This window comes from Heptranchias perlo, chromosome 31 (genome assembly GCF_035084215.1).
Source record: "Heptranchias perlo isolate sHepPer1 chromosome 31, sHepPer1.hap1, whole genome shotgun sequence".
Lineage (NCBI taxonomy): Eukaryota > Metazoa > Chordata > Chondrichthyes > Hexanchiformes > Hexanchidae > Heptranchias > Heptranchias perlo.
Window position 1 is genome coordinate 23,079,259 of NC_090355.1, and position 15,103 is coordinate 23,094,361.

The following is a 15,103-nucleotide window of genomic DNA, read 5'->3' on the forward strand; positions in this document are numbered from 1 at the left end:
AATAGATCTTTAGTTACAGAGGAATATGCATGTATACAGATTGAAAACTACTTTCCACAGAAAGAGAAAGTAATGATTGGACTTAACGGGTAAAGTAATAAACAAAATAAATTTGCAAAAATTCTGCATCAGATTTTATTTCTATTTCATGATTCTGATTATTATTGCTTACTCGTGCTGTTATTTTGAAGTCTACTTTTTAATATTGGTGCTAATAAAATTCTCTCTCGCTCTCTTCCCCTCCCCCTTACCTTTTCCCCCGCCTTCTTGAATTCAGTCTGGAAGCAGAAACCAAAGCTGGAATTTTAGGAATGGAAGGTGATAAATTCCACTAGCTTTGTGCCTTCTGTTGTTAATATTTTACAAAGGAGAACATTTTGTTACCCACGAACAACCACCTTGATGAAAGAAAGTTATATCCTCCTACATAGACTTGGCAGAACACGGTTGGTTCAAAACACAATTAGTTGATCAGCGTTTCTGTTGGTAATCCTCTGTTTTGATGCAGAGCCCTTGCAAATTACCAGAGAAATTTGATTTCATACTGTAGTTAATCGATACACTGTTAATCGTTGACATATAAGTTCACACTTTTGCAGTTAACTAATGGCATTGGAGATGCAAATAACCTGACCCCAATACATGTGGCGGCATTGCCCTTCCAACTTCAGTATTGTGTATGTATGTTCTGTCGCGAAAGAACCTCAAGGGCGGACCCATTGGATATTACAAAATCGCACTGATCAAAGGCCACAGTATTCATCTAAAATAGATTACATTACTTAATAGTTGCACACTGATCCACTGTTTGCAGGTAAGTCACACCTAAAAATATTTTTAAACACGAAATATTAGAACTGTATTTTAAAATACTAAGTGTAAATATATATCCAGAATTGATTGGTCACATGTATTTAAGTAGACATCTGTAATCCATCCCTTCACCATCCATCATTTTATATAATAGGCACAAGATATTTTTAAAATCTCTATTTGTGGAAAGATACTCCATATCAGTCGAAGTGACTAACCCCGTGAGTGAGCTGGCCTTTGGTAACGAAGGTAGAACTGGCTAATAGTCACATGAACTACAGAACTGCATGAAGATAAGTTACATGTTCTGATGTGTAATTATACAGGGTAAAAAATCATGTAGGAAACAAACCCTGAATATCCAACGGCCAGGAGTATATTTTTAAAGTGATTTATTTGCCCATAAATCGAGCATGTGCTCGTGATGGCATCACTTAATCACTGCTTGAACTGAAACTTTTATTTTGTAAATTCCAGTTGTCTTTTATTTTTAACCCTTAACTCCGACTTTTTCTGAAGTTTGTACGTTCACAAGCTGTGACGGTAATATTTTGATAAAGTCACTCAAATGTTGGGAATTATATTACTGTAATATTAACTCTGAACTTCAAAGATAATTTTTAAAAAAGATTTTAAGCATTTAACACTTCCAATTGTCACGGCGCCCTTTTTCCCTGCTCTTAGTCTCTCAAGTTTGACTTGAATTGTGCTTTGTTTTGCATCTAATTTGATTTAATCTAAATATTCTAACCCCTTTTCTCTTAAAAAAATGTTTTTATTTACTTTTAATTCCCCCTTTCAGCCCAATCTGTAAATTGGAGTTAACTTCTACAGAATAGGTATTTGGTTGACAACTGGCTCCCTGGGAGGGGTCCTCAGATAACTGGATGTCATCAAGTATAAATCCACATCGTTCACCTGAGGAAGGAGGTAGCCTCCGAAAGCTTGTGAATTTAAAATAAAATTGCTGGACTATAACTTGGTGTTGTAAAATTGTTTACAATAATCAAGTATAAAGACCGAGCTGTAACCAAAAGCCACTCTGTGTAAGATGTTAAAATCAGAAATGACTGGCGCTATCGGTCTGCTCCGCGATTCCAGCAGCCATAACCCACCTGGAGGAGGAGATTTGTCTGTAACCCGATAAGTTATAAAACAAACTTACACTCTTTCCGTATATCACTCTTTCCCTTCTGTTTATCGGAACATTGGCCGTACGCTTTCCTTGGCCCAAAAGCGTCCTGACTCTGAATAGTTTAGATTTGTCTATTCAATTAAATGGTTACAATTTGTTTATAGAATATAACCTCGTGGTTTGTAATAATGTGGGGATTCATGTTTAAATCCCCTCGTTTGTTTAGAATTATTTTTGCTCCTTGTTCTTTTGTTGTCTCCCATCTGTTAAGCTGCTCCAGCACCTTTTTTGTCCGTCGAAGCCTCCTCTCTGTCATTCCAACCAGTATCCAGACAGTACCCAAGCTTAGTTCCAAAAGGAAAACTCCACATACGTCAGGGTTCAGTGTTCTTACTGAACTCCGAGGCACGGCTGTGGTTATTTTTCATGCCTAAAGTGCTTGCAAGAAATGGGAGTTTCAATCTCAATGTTTAGTGTGCGCGTGTATGTGTTTTTTTTTATTGCGGACAACAACCGTAAACTATTGCACTCGGGGTACAGAAATGGTCGAAAATGAATTAACATTCAAAGCGCAGAGGTCACTTTTACCCGAACGGTACCAGTTTAGAAAAATAAAACCAGAAAATGCCGGAAAGACACACTAGTCAGTCAGCATCCGCGGAGATAACAGAGAAGCTAACATTTCGGGTGCCGACCATTGGGGGGGGGGGGGGAACGTTAACTTGTCCGTTCTCCCCACAGATGCTGACTGACCTGCTGAGTACTTCCAGCATTTTCTGGTTTTGTTCCAGATTTCCAGCATCTGCTGTATTTTGCGTTTAACTGGTACTAGTTTACAGGTCATTTTAACCTGCAAGGTACTCGTGTCCAGGCTGAAACTGTGGTTAGTATGTGCTTTTTTCCCCAAACTTTTAGACTACGTTAATTTTGAGGCAGGCTTCTGATTTCAGGATATGGTGTTCTACTTCTGCCGACACGATTCACTGAGGACTTTCCTCGGAACACCAATTAGCAGCCAATAGTGAGATCTATTATCTAACATGTTTGATGTTGTAGAGGTACGTGTACATACGTATAGATATCCCTGGAGACCACAAAGATTCCCATCGTAAAAACCACGCTTCCAAATAATCCTTTAATTATCCAGAAAGATTTTTCAAGTTGATAGTTAATGACTGTTGGTGTTTAGCAGTTACGTGTATACGTGCTTGCATCAGATACAGAAACCACAAGTATTATCCAGCTGTGGTAGGGCTTTCTATCAGATGTCTTTTCAGATGGTTTCATTTTTCTGCATGTGTAATGTGCTTTGTTTTATGATTGAAAATTTCCTTGGACCACAACATAAACAATGGGTGATGCCGAGTCTTTCATTTCAGAATTAGTTATGTTTTATGAAACGTAGTCAGACAAATTGTCTTAGTCGCTGTAGCCATAACATCTGTACCATACACTGTAGTTTATAAGACCTTGTTAGTTATGTATTGATGGCGCAACTTTTACCTTAATGAATCTTTTAAAACTTTTTAAAATCCAAACTGAAAAATTGTTCCCACAAGCTTTTGTTCGTGTATTTTAATGCATGTTTGAAATAAGACAGGTTTTCTTTATTAAAGTTAATGGGTAATGATCTCATCTGCTTCCAATATTTATAAGGGTATAGAAGGCCATTAATTCTGATAGTTTTGAGCAGAACCATCTGTTACTTCTCTCTAGTTGATGTGCTTTAGTTTAAATGTACCTTTTTGCCAGTGAACACAAGGCTTATTAATAAAAAAAAATCAGTTGCTAAGAAAAGTTCATTTATTCAGATGTCCGCCTAGAGTTACATTTGAGAGTTTCCAAAGAGCTGATAGGAATGCACTGTAAGGAAGACATTTATTTTACTGCGAAGCAGTCGCAGTGATGAGTAAAACATGTTTTAGTTCAAGTTTCTTGGAATGTATATTTATTGAACAAAACCATGGGATGAGTATTTTCAAACACCTGGGTGATTTGTTCTATTTATTTAAATGCCAACTGGCAACACTTTTGATTATAACTTTGATATCAGCTGGTCACCAGATTGTTTACTTTGGGGAATGGTGGAGTAGGAGTATTTATTGAAACATAATTTAGCAACATGCTATATGTAGTGTCAAGCTCTTGAAGTGTGAAAATGTCTCCAATTCTGGCATCGGGACTTTAATGGACCAACAACTGAATCGAGCAAGCCCTCCCTTTCAAATTAACTTTGAGCTCTTTTTGCTAACTTTAATTTTTCATAACTATTGCACACAATCTACACACAATTGATCAATGTGTGCTTCTTTATGATAAGTACAATTTCTCAATAAAACCTAGATTTGATGTTAATTTACTGGTTTTCAGTTAACACTGCGATGAGAAAACCAATAAATCCAGAGTTAAATTAATTATTCTCTCAGCCGTTTGAACCCCCAAAGGCCATTTGTGCGGTAAGGGTGACAACTGGACTGCCCCAGTTACTGTGAAACCTGAACTTTCAAGCCGGTTACAGTGAGATGGAGTCGAAGTTACAGTGGGGAAACAATGGACCTGGGAACGGTACCTCTCTTGGTTAGGAGACCGTTTGTTCTTAATCCGGTGGAAATGCTGTAGTTTAACAGCAGCCGGGTGGAGAGGATGGAATTAACTCGATCTGACTGTAAGGGGATGGTGGCGAATCCTCGATGAGCCCTGGAGCCATGAGTGAGTTGTGCATCACATGATTAGACTCACTGTTAATGCCACAAGAATAGTGTTAAATGATCATGGTCCGGTGACTAAAATGCCTTAATTTACTTTAATAAAGGTTATGAAGGCCATGATAAGCGTTTTAACACATGGCCAGTTTGGGTGAGATGGTTTTCATCTCCCTCCACAAGTCTTTGCTGCCACCTTAGAAGCTCCCCCCTCCCCCATGAGTCCTGCATAGGCTCCAAAGCAGCAGCATTGGGGAATGATGGAGCTCGTCAGAATTTCTACTTCCCTGATTTGGCAACACAAAAATGTTGCCGTAGTTAAAATGGGATGGGCTGATTTAACCTCCTGGACAGGCCCTGTTCACAGGCTCCACACAGCCAACCCTCCAGGATTGTCTTGGAATCTCCAGGAATTCAAGATTAATCTCCTGGACGCTGCTGTGAGCAATCCGGTAGACAAATCATAGGGGCATTACAATCTTGTGTGTTTTTTCCATTTTCTTTGAACAATTTTGTTTATTAGTTATCAAAATATTGGAATATGGGGAAGGCTGTTTGACTGGACCGGGTGATTGGAGGCAGAAGGTCATCGGATGAAACCTCCAGGAATAGGTCCAACCAGAGTTGGCAACCCTAATAGCCATTGATGTTAAACGGAGTTCGGCAACTTATTACAAAACTAGAAAGGGTCATGGAATGACAAATAATATTGTCTTCACACCTGAGTTACCTGTGTATCATGGGATTCTTTCTGTCATGGTACTTTTGGGTTTAAAACCAGGGAATTGGAGAATAGTCCTGATCCTAGTTAAAAGAATAACACAAATGTATTCAGCAATCTGAAATCTATCTAACCCTGTGGTGTAAATACTCACCAGAGCTGCTTCAAGTGTCCAAACAAAAGAATTTAAACAAGTGAAGATTTTTGAATTTCCAATAACTTCTGCCAATTACTTCTGATAACATTTTTTGCTGCGTTGTGAAATTTCATCCATCGAGCAGTATTTGTTCCAATCTGTCTCTGACCGTATGTTAAAGCTGTAGTTATCTGTTTGGGTACTGGATGTACTTTGCAGCTTGTAAAATGCAGACATGTTTTCTATCATGTCACATCTGTGAAGATAATATTTGTAAGATTGGTAAACATTTCTTAAAGGTTGGACCATTAAATAAACTACTGGTCAAGTGTAAGCTCGGCTTCCTAGAATTTGGCAGAGATGTTTCATAAAAGCCATTCTTCAGGGACTTGCACTGCTGTTCACATTTCTTAATCACAATATGTTATGAGTTTCTCAAGGGACTAGTTACAAAAATTGTTTTTTTTCATTTTAAATTAATCTCAGGACCAAACACATTTAATTGTAATGAGCAAAGAAAAAATAATTTTTTCTATTAAACTATTTTTCGTAGTCATCTTGCTTATCTACTACCAAACAAAGGTGTAGTGAGCCAAGTTTAGTCAGAATGGTTTTGACAGGCTTGAAAAGCATTTACAGTTCAAGTATGATCAAGGAATTCAGCCAACCATCTCACACTTTCTTCCAGCTAATGACATTTGCTTTATCTGTGTCATTTTTAGCCATTATAAACATGTGAAAAGTGTACACTTTTTTTAGCAGTGAGCTCCATCGAGCTGTGATGTTTTCTTTTCATACATTATTTACAAGACTGTAATCTTCTCGTTATGTTTTGAACTCCCAGTAGCAATTTATCCAAATTTACAGAGATTGCAAAATAATATTTAGGTTATGAACTTTAATTAATATCAGGAGATTACATAGTCTAAGTCCAGAAATATTTTCTATGCAATATTATCCTTTTCTTCTATGTGACGGTTGGGTTGCTCATGAGTCTATCTGTTCCAAAGGTAATCTCTCAGCACTCCACCAAACTTTACAGACAAACTCTTAAACTTCCTTTCCTTTCAGAGTTGCAGCTCATCTGATATATCATCATCTACATGAAAAGAATTTACCAATGCCTGTACTTTTTTTAAGTGGTTTGCATACTTGGTTTAAATAGCTTGGGTTGTAGTCTCAGTTTTTAACTCGCACACAAGCTACATATTGCATTGTAAACTCTGCAGAAACATATGCTGTCACTAACTAAATGTAGCACACAAATATTTTTCCTACAACCCTGATCTGAATCCTTACCCCACCTATCCAATGGTTATCAACATGAGATCAAGACGCTAAAGTTAAAATTTAACAGAAAAAATGCAAAATTTGACAGTAAACACTGCTGCTATGGCCACACACCATTTATGTTTTGTTTTAAATTTAACTCCACCTCAAGTTTAAAACTAAAACTTAAGTCTGTGCCAAAATGACATCAGCGTTTCCTCTGAAATTCATATGAAGTGGGAGGAGCCTGAACATCCAAAGCTCTTTGCACTTGTCATAACTCTCATCTGGTGAATAACAACATCAACTTGCATTTATATAGCGCCTTTAACATTGTAAAAACGTCCCACGGCACTTCGAATAACTATCATGTGCCAGCCTCCCTGAATTACTATCTGTGCTTAGTCATTTTATGTCTGGAACAAAAATAGTGAACAGAAAATGACTGGAACTAAAATATTCTACAGTGTTTTTTCTTTTTGCAGTAGTAAAACATTGTTCAGTCTGAGAAGCTGTAGAATCAAATAACTAAAATATCTGAACCTTATAGAGGATGGGAAGTGTGTTACTAAGTTTCCAAAAAGAACAAAAATACAATAATTGGTATTAAAATGTTATTTTCCTGTTGTTACTTTGTCTTCACGTTTCCATTCATCACCTCCCCATTTTCATTGAAGATTCTATTGACAGTATGAATCACGAGAATGAATTCCATACTTATTGTTTGATGTAATTTTTGTCTAGGGTGTATTCTTTCTTTATGTCATGGTACATATGGGGTTAAAACCAGGTTCACTCACAAAAAATAGCCCAGCTTGTTTTGATACGCCATAGCCCCAGATGTTGTATCTGGTTAGGTATCCGATTCAATTAAAATACAAGTATCGTGTGGGTTTTGTTTGAACATATGTTTAATTGGTAGCTCTTTGAATTTAAGAGACAGATATTTAAATTTCCTTTTAGCCTGGTTTCAAATCTGTAGCCGATGAGAAGGAGCACTGGTACAGACTCGAGGCAGAGGAAGTGGAGACACAGCACCAACATGCTCTTGAACTGGTAGAGAACCCTGTGATGACAGCAAGCCCATTAAGTAAGGGCACAAATGATCTGGTCATAATTTTACTAAACCCAAACTGACACCAAATTTTAAAGGGGACAACATGTCTCATAAGAGCTTTTGAATTACTTCATGAGCAAACTACCATAACTGGAACAAAGAAGTTTGGCCTGAGAGACTCGTACTGTCACTTAGCAGCAAAGTGCTCACTGAATTTTCTTTGCGTGGATCCGATGAACAGTGCAGGCCTTGAAATTATAAAAGTGCTATTTTTACTACTCGTAACTAACAGGTCAAGAATACAGGCAAAAAGTTAACCAGTTGCAGAAAGCTCAATAAAGTACTTAGAGAATCAGTCATAGAACTGTTTGAAAATTGTAACTAGACAGTGAGAATGTAGCCGATTATAAGGGTTTATGTCAATTAATGTTAAAGGATCGATTTCTGGAAGTGGCAGATAATGGAAGGATATAGTTGCTTGATCAGAGCGCAAGACCCTGAGGCAGTTAGGAGAGCAAGCTGATCACTTTGTGATTTCACAAGAATTGGAAACTCAGTGATCACATGAATGATCAGATTCCTCCCACCTCTGAGTGTGCATTGACACCTGATACAAAGATTATGACAGCATTCCTATACTCAGTCTTTGTGAACAGGTAGCCCACTGCAGATTAGGTAATACAGGGTGCAAACTACCACTAGTGCGACCCTACCTCATGTGCAGTGACCAGTACTTGGAGGCTAACTCAGCCCACGTTTACGGCCTTATCAGGTCAGCCGAAGTGCCACTGGCCAAACTACAATTATAGTACCTCTTGTGGTAAAAGGTGAAAGAAATAGAAGTTTCAATGCTCGTACAATTCAAGAGTCTGCTGGGGAACAATTTGAATGATGGGCACATCATGGTTATTATAATTAAGGGGGGGAGAAAGCTTGAGTGGTTACTCAGATTCAAGAAAAGGCTGTGGAGCTGAGCCAGACCAAAGTAGTGGTAATACTTGTCACAGTGGTGACCTCAGCTCACGCAGCAATTGATGCAGCGGTCAAGTTCTGGGGTGAGGAGGCTCCTGCTGACACACTGAAGGCAGACCATATAGCAGCATGCAAGGGGACTGAAGTCTCCCATGTGATTTTTCGCAACAGGCAATCAACCAGAGGAATCTGGGTGATCTAAACCACTGTGAACTGGCAGAGGTCTGGCAGACGAACCTCATGTTAGAGGGCGCATGAGTTCAGGTCATTCCAGCTGTCATGAGCTCACCATCTGAACCAGTAAGGTGGGATAGTTATTTGGACAAGTCTTTAGTCCATAAATATAAACCAAAGCCAGACAAGGGATAGGAACCAAAAGAGTTTCAAGAGATAGTGGTACTGCAGATTTATTAAAGGTAACCTGTGACATCCCTCTTTCAGAACATCAAGGGATAAAACACAGGAGGGACAGATTGTGGCAGCACTTTTAGTGGCCCAATATGTTGGCTGAAGTTTATCGGATATGTGATCAATGTCAGCGTTGTAACACTACCCATTATTAATGAACATTTCAAGAGGATTGGCAGAGATATTGTAGGTCCCATGTCTATCAGGAGCCAGTCGGGGAATTAGTACATATTAACCACGGTAGATTATGTGTCTAGGTATCCAGGCATAGTAGTTCTCATGTCAGTGGCTGCAGACGTGTGGCTGATGCATCATTAGAAATGTTCATTTGAATCAGATTCGTAGATGAGATTTTGTCTAACCAGGGGGCTAGGTTTATGCCCCAGCTAGTTACTTACTTGTGGCAACAGTGCCAAATAAAACAACTTTGATCTGCTCTGCACCATTCTCCGCTGAACGGGCTGCCAGAGAGGTTTGAGAGCACACTGACTCAAATGCTGCTACATACACTGAACAGAGTGAAACTGGAACCGACCATAATTATATGGTAGGATTAGTTAGAAAAATCAACAAAAATAAAATGTGAGCGAGATCAAAAACTTGAAAAGGAAAGATGTCCATTGAAGGGAATCTGCAAAACATAAATGAGACCCAGTTCTTGCTTCCTCGATCCCATCCCCACCCAACTCCTAACCACCCAGTTAACTTTTCTGGTCCTTGTGCTTGCTGATCATTGTTAATGGTTCCCTTTGTTCAAGTACTATCCCTCTTGCTTTAAAAACTGCATTAACACCCCCTCTTCAAAAAGCCCACATTTGACCTGTCCATTCTCTCCAACTACTGTCCCATCTCTAAACTTTCCAACGTCTTTGATAGCATCATTGCCTCCCAGCTCCATGCTTACATCTCCCACAATTCCTGTATTAAAATCCCTTCAATCTGGCTTCTGCCATGTTCACAGTACTCAAAGGATCCTGGTCAAAATCACAAATGCAATCATTTGTGACTGCAAGCTCAGTGCATTATCTCTCCTTGTTCTCATTGACTGCACCACACCACATAATGTGGTGGACCATGCCATCCTCCTCTGTTGTTCAGCCAGTACATCATTGGGATTGACTTCTCTTCCCATCCCTGCATGGTCACCCTCAGAGATCCCTGAGGATATGTCCTTGATCTTGCACATCGACGTGTTGCCTCTTGTGACCTCATCCACAGGCACAGTATCAGCTTGTATGCTGATGACGTGCAGTTCTACCCTTCCATCACATTCCTCCAACTCCACAACCAGCTTTGTTCTGCCAGATAGTCTGATATTCATTTGTGGAAAGAACTAAGTCATTATTTTCAATCCCCACTATAAACTGAAGTCCCTTTCTACTCATTTTATCCCTCTCCCCAGCCGTTTGTGCAGACTGAATCTAGCTGTGTGAACCTCAGCATTCTGTTCGACCCAGAGCTGAGCTCCACACCCCATATCTTGTCTATTACCAAGATTATTTACTTCCACCTTTGCAATGTTACCTGCTCCATCACTGCCTCACACCCACCACTGCTAAAACTCTCTCCTGACTGTTTATTTCCACTTTTGCAATATCACCTACCTCTATTACCATCTCACATCTATCACTGCTAAAGCACTCATTCTTGCTTTCATTAGCCATAGATTTCTCCAACACCCGCCTTGCCAACTTCCTGGTCTCCAACTTATCCAAAACTCCACCACACAGAACTTGTCTCGCACTAAATCCCGCTCATCCTTCACTCCCATCCCTGCTGACCTTCACTTGCTCCCTGGCTCCCAATGCATTGAATATAAAATCTTCATCCTCATCTTCAAATCACTCTATGGCCTCACCCCATCCTACCTCTGCAACCTCCTCCAGCCTCTTGTCCTTCTTTGGTCTTCTCTGTATCCTCTCCCTAATCCTGTTGCCTCAACATGGGTGGCAGACCCTTTAGTTACCTTGCCAAACACTCTAGAACTCCCTTCACCTCTCTACTTCTCTCTCTGCCTTTAAGAATATTTTTAAAACTCATCTCTTCAACTAAACATTCAGTCACCCCTGGCTTAGTGTCCATTCATTTTTGTTTTCCTCTGTAATGTGGAACTTTTTCCACATTAAAAGCAGTATGTAAATGCCAGCTGCCGTCGTCATGAGTGGGTTGAACACAATTCACATGACACATGATGACTCAAAACCTATTGATATTTTTATGACGAACAGGTTTCTCCTTGTGAACAGGTTTAAATTCAAAAAAATATCCTGAACCTACTTACCTAAGGTGCATATGAATGATACTGGTTTCTAACCATTTCCACTTGACTTGTTGCATCTTGATATGTGAGTCCCGCAGCCATGCTTTACTAATTGTGGCTTATGGTTGATCATCACTGTCTGGCATTCCTTGGTAGTTTCTTGGATCTACTACTAATTTCACATCTCTCTTTCAAGGATTGTGTTTGTATTCAAAAAGGTCATTCTTATTCCTATGCAGATCCTTACTATCCCGAGCACTAGGCGACTTCGCATTTTGAACATGATACATGTTCCTATCTTTTATTCCTGCACAGTTACTAGCTAAATGAAAAGAACTGTTCCTCAATGATGACCCTCATATCTGCACTTCCTGGTGTATTCGACACTGGGTCGTTCAAAACTCAGAAGAAGGAGCTGAAAATATCCAGCTGGGGGGAGCAATCAGGTGGTAAAATGTAGCATCCGGATACCACCCAATGTGTTTCTTATTATTTCTACATCAGTATGCTTATTCGCCATATCAAGAGCCACATTCAGAATTGACTTTTGAAGACTTCAGACCAGCATGAGAGGGAAGCTTTCATCACCAAAGTCAAGTTTATGAAACTCTGGAATGCTGTAATGCAGGTGCTGACAGGAGAAAAGCTAACTTGGTTTAGTACAATTCCCAGTCATTTACACAAATGTGTGACTGTTTCTGCGTTCAGGATATAAAGATTTTTAATTCCACGTGTATAATAATAGCAAAGTATATATCAAGAATGATGAAAGATTATGCAAAATGTTCTTAATGCCAGTTCATGCACATTTCAAATATTGTCCTTTGTATCTAAACTGCCTTATGGGTCACATAAAGTTGTAGAGCAAATCATCGAAGGGAGTATGATTTTGTTTCCCCTTTATTGCTGAGATTGTGAAATCCTTATAATACTGCATTCTAGTACTTTTGTTTAAAGGCGACACTTATGATTTTGGGTGAAGTTTAGAAAGATGAGCCTTCAATACCATCTTGTAACAAATCAAGCAGTTTGTGCAACATTTTTGACTTATGACATTACAGCAGAATTACGAGAGCTACAGTGTATTTAATGTTCCTGTGATGACTGTTTAGAATTGTAGCCAACAGAACGTAAATTAGTCGTAGGCACTTGATTATCCATCCTGGATCTGCAGCAAAGCACAATAATAAATAAATTATTGGAAAGAAAACAAACCTTCCCATATTCTAAAATAAAATCTCTGGAATAAGCCGACTGACAGAAATGTTGAAAATTGCTTTGATAATTTTTGGAATAGATAACAGTATCTTGTTAAAGAAAAATGGTGATTATAATAAAGATTTCAGTTCTGATTTTAAATTGTTTCTATTCCCTGCCCTTGCCTTCCCTACAGATGTTGATCGTTACTCTTAGTTTGTGATCCTGTTCAATTATAGGTGCAGCCACCAACAATATTTGGCCAGAAATCGCGCAAAGTGGCAAGGCAACGGTGCCACCGCTCCTGCGAATTAAATTAACAAAATTATTTACTGTGGGCTTTGTGGCGTCGAATTGCTTGAATTTGAACTTTAAAAAAATTGTGCGCCAACCCAGCCTCTGAGCAGCGTGAAGTTGCCGTGGCTGGAACAGTTTGTGAGAGAAGAGGCGCCCACAAAATCTGTCAGGAAGAGAAGTCATGCCCACAGAATCAGGTTGCATTTCTCAAGCAGACAAGCAGATTTCATTCATTGAAAGTTAGTATTCTGTCTGTAATTGTACACCAGCACAGACTAGTTGGGCCGAATGGCCTGTTTCTGTGCTGCAAATTCTATGTCAAAGCCAAAGAAATAATTGAATTAAATAAAAGGGACAGAGGGAAAAGTAAAAAAAAATTCTAATTTTTTAATTTAAAAAAGAATTAATGACCAATTACTATTAAAATAAGGAGTAATATGAGACTCCACATTTTTAAAAGTTAATTTTTAGTTGTTTGGCAGTCATTAAGACTTAGTTTAGACCTGTATTTTTAAGCGTACCCGTTTGGTGGCATAATTAGTTACTTTCCAGCTGGGCGGATAAGCAAGTTGGTGCTTTTTCAATGATTTCTCTGATTGCAGTGTGCGATGGCCCTTTAATTCGAAGCTATCATATTGCCGGCGAACCACTAGGAGCGAGTTCTGGATTTCTGCGTTTCACTGCACATGTGAACGCCGGAACTTGCTCCTTCAATTTGCCACGAATAACGGAGAGTGCTGTTGAGCTCCTCCATTATTTTGGGAGTGATTTGTGCCCCATTATGACAGTGGTACTGGAGACCCACCCACAGCCTTCAATCAAGTCACTTGTCATTCTTGACAATTAATTTGAACAAAACTATTTGATTCAGTGGTGCTCATTTTTTTCCAGTCTTGACCCAACCAGTAAACTTTCAGCCTTTCATATCCCTCTAGCTAAGAACGTTGGTAGTGGTAAGTCTGCAAAATAAATCTTTTTCCTGTTCTAGTTCTGTTTCTCTCTCACTTTCCTCCCACTTCTGTTGCTGCCTCCCCCTTGCAATTTTGTTTCCCTTGCTGTCCTCCACTTTATTGCCTTACTCTTCTCACTTTTGTCTCTCTCTCTTCTCTCATTCTCCTCTCTCTCTGTACTTCTCTGTTCTCCCTCATTTTCATCTCTTTCTCTCTTCCACTTTTGGCTCTCCTCCTTCACGTGTTTTACTCTCCTTATACCTTTCACTTCCTCCTTTCCCTCCTTCTTACCGGCTTCTCCTTTTTGCTTCTTCCCCTCTACTTCCTACAGCATTGGAGCTGCCATGTGGGGAGACCACATCGAGCAGACTATGAGGGTGCTAGACAGGTCTCTGGATCAGCCAGTGAAATAAAAATTCACGGTAAATGATAAATTCATGATAAATGTTGCTTGGGACTTTCGGTACTGTGGTGGTTTTCACAGTGCCAAATATTATGGTAATGTTTTAAAAACTAAACACCTGACTTTGTGATATTATTCGATGAACCAAACATTGAGCAGATAATTCAAAATATTAAGTTGAAAAAATCCAGTGCAATTCCAAAAGGTAAGATTTCTTATTTTCTTATTTAAAATCCTCAGACGATCTGTTTATTTAATGCTTAAACAATTACAAAGGGCTTTTTCTGGTTGTGAGGTATCTATGGCTCCCACACCATAATGCAGCCCACAACCCCTGACTATCCAGCCCATAAAGCCCCAGGCAACTGCGTTTCTATTTGTGCCTCTATTTCTTACTCCATTGGTGTCTTCTGTTTGAATTTCACAGGCTTGGAGGTTTGGAAAGGTCCATTTTCAGCACAATGATCCCTCAATGGTGGATAAACCTTAAACCTTAAACCTTATGCCAAGAACTGTTAATGTTGGTATCTTGGGATAGATTGTGTCAGACTTGGCTCAGTGTAACACTTTTGCCTCTTGAGTCAGAAGGTTGTGGATTCTGGCTCCATCCAGGCACCTGAGCACAAAAATCTATGCTGACACTCTGAGGGAGTGCTGCACTGTCGGAGGTGCTGTCTTTCATACGAGGACATTAAACCGAGGCCCTGTCTGCCCTCTCAGGAGGGCGTAAAAGATCCCATAGCACTATTTCGAAGAAGAGCAGGAGAGTCCTCCCCAGTGTCC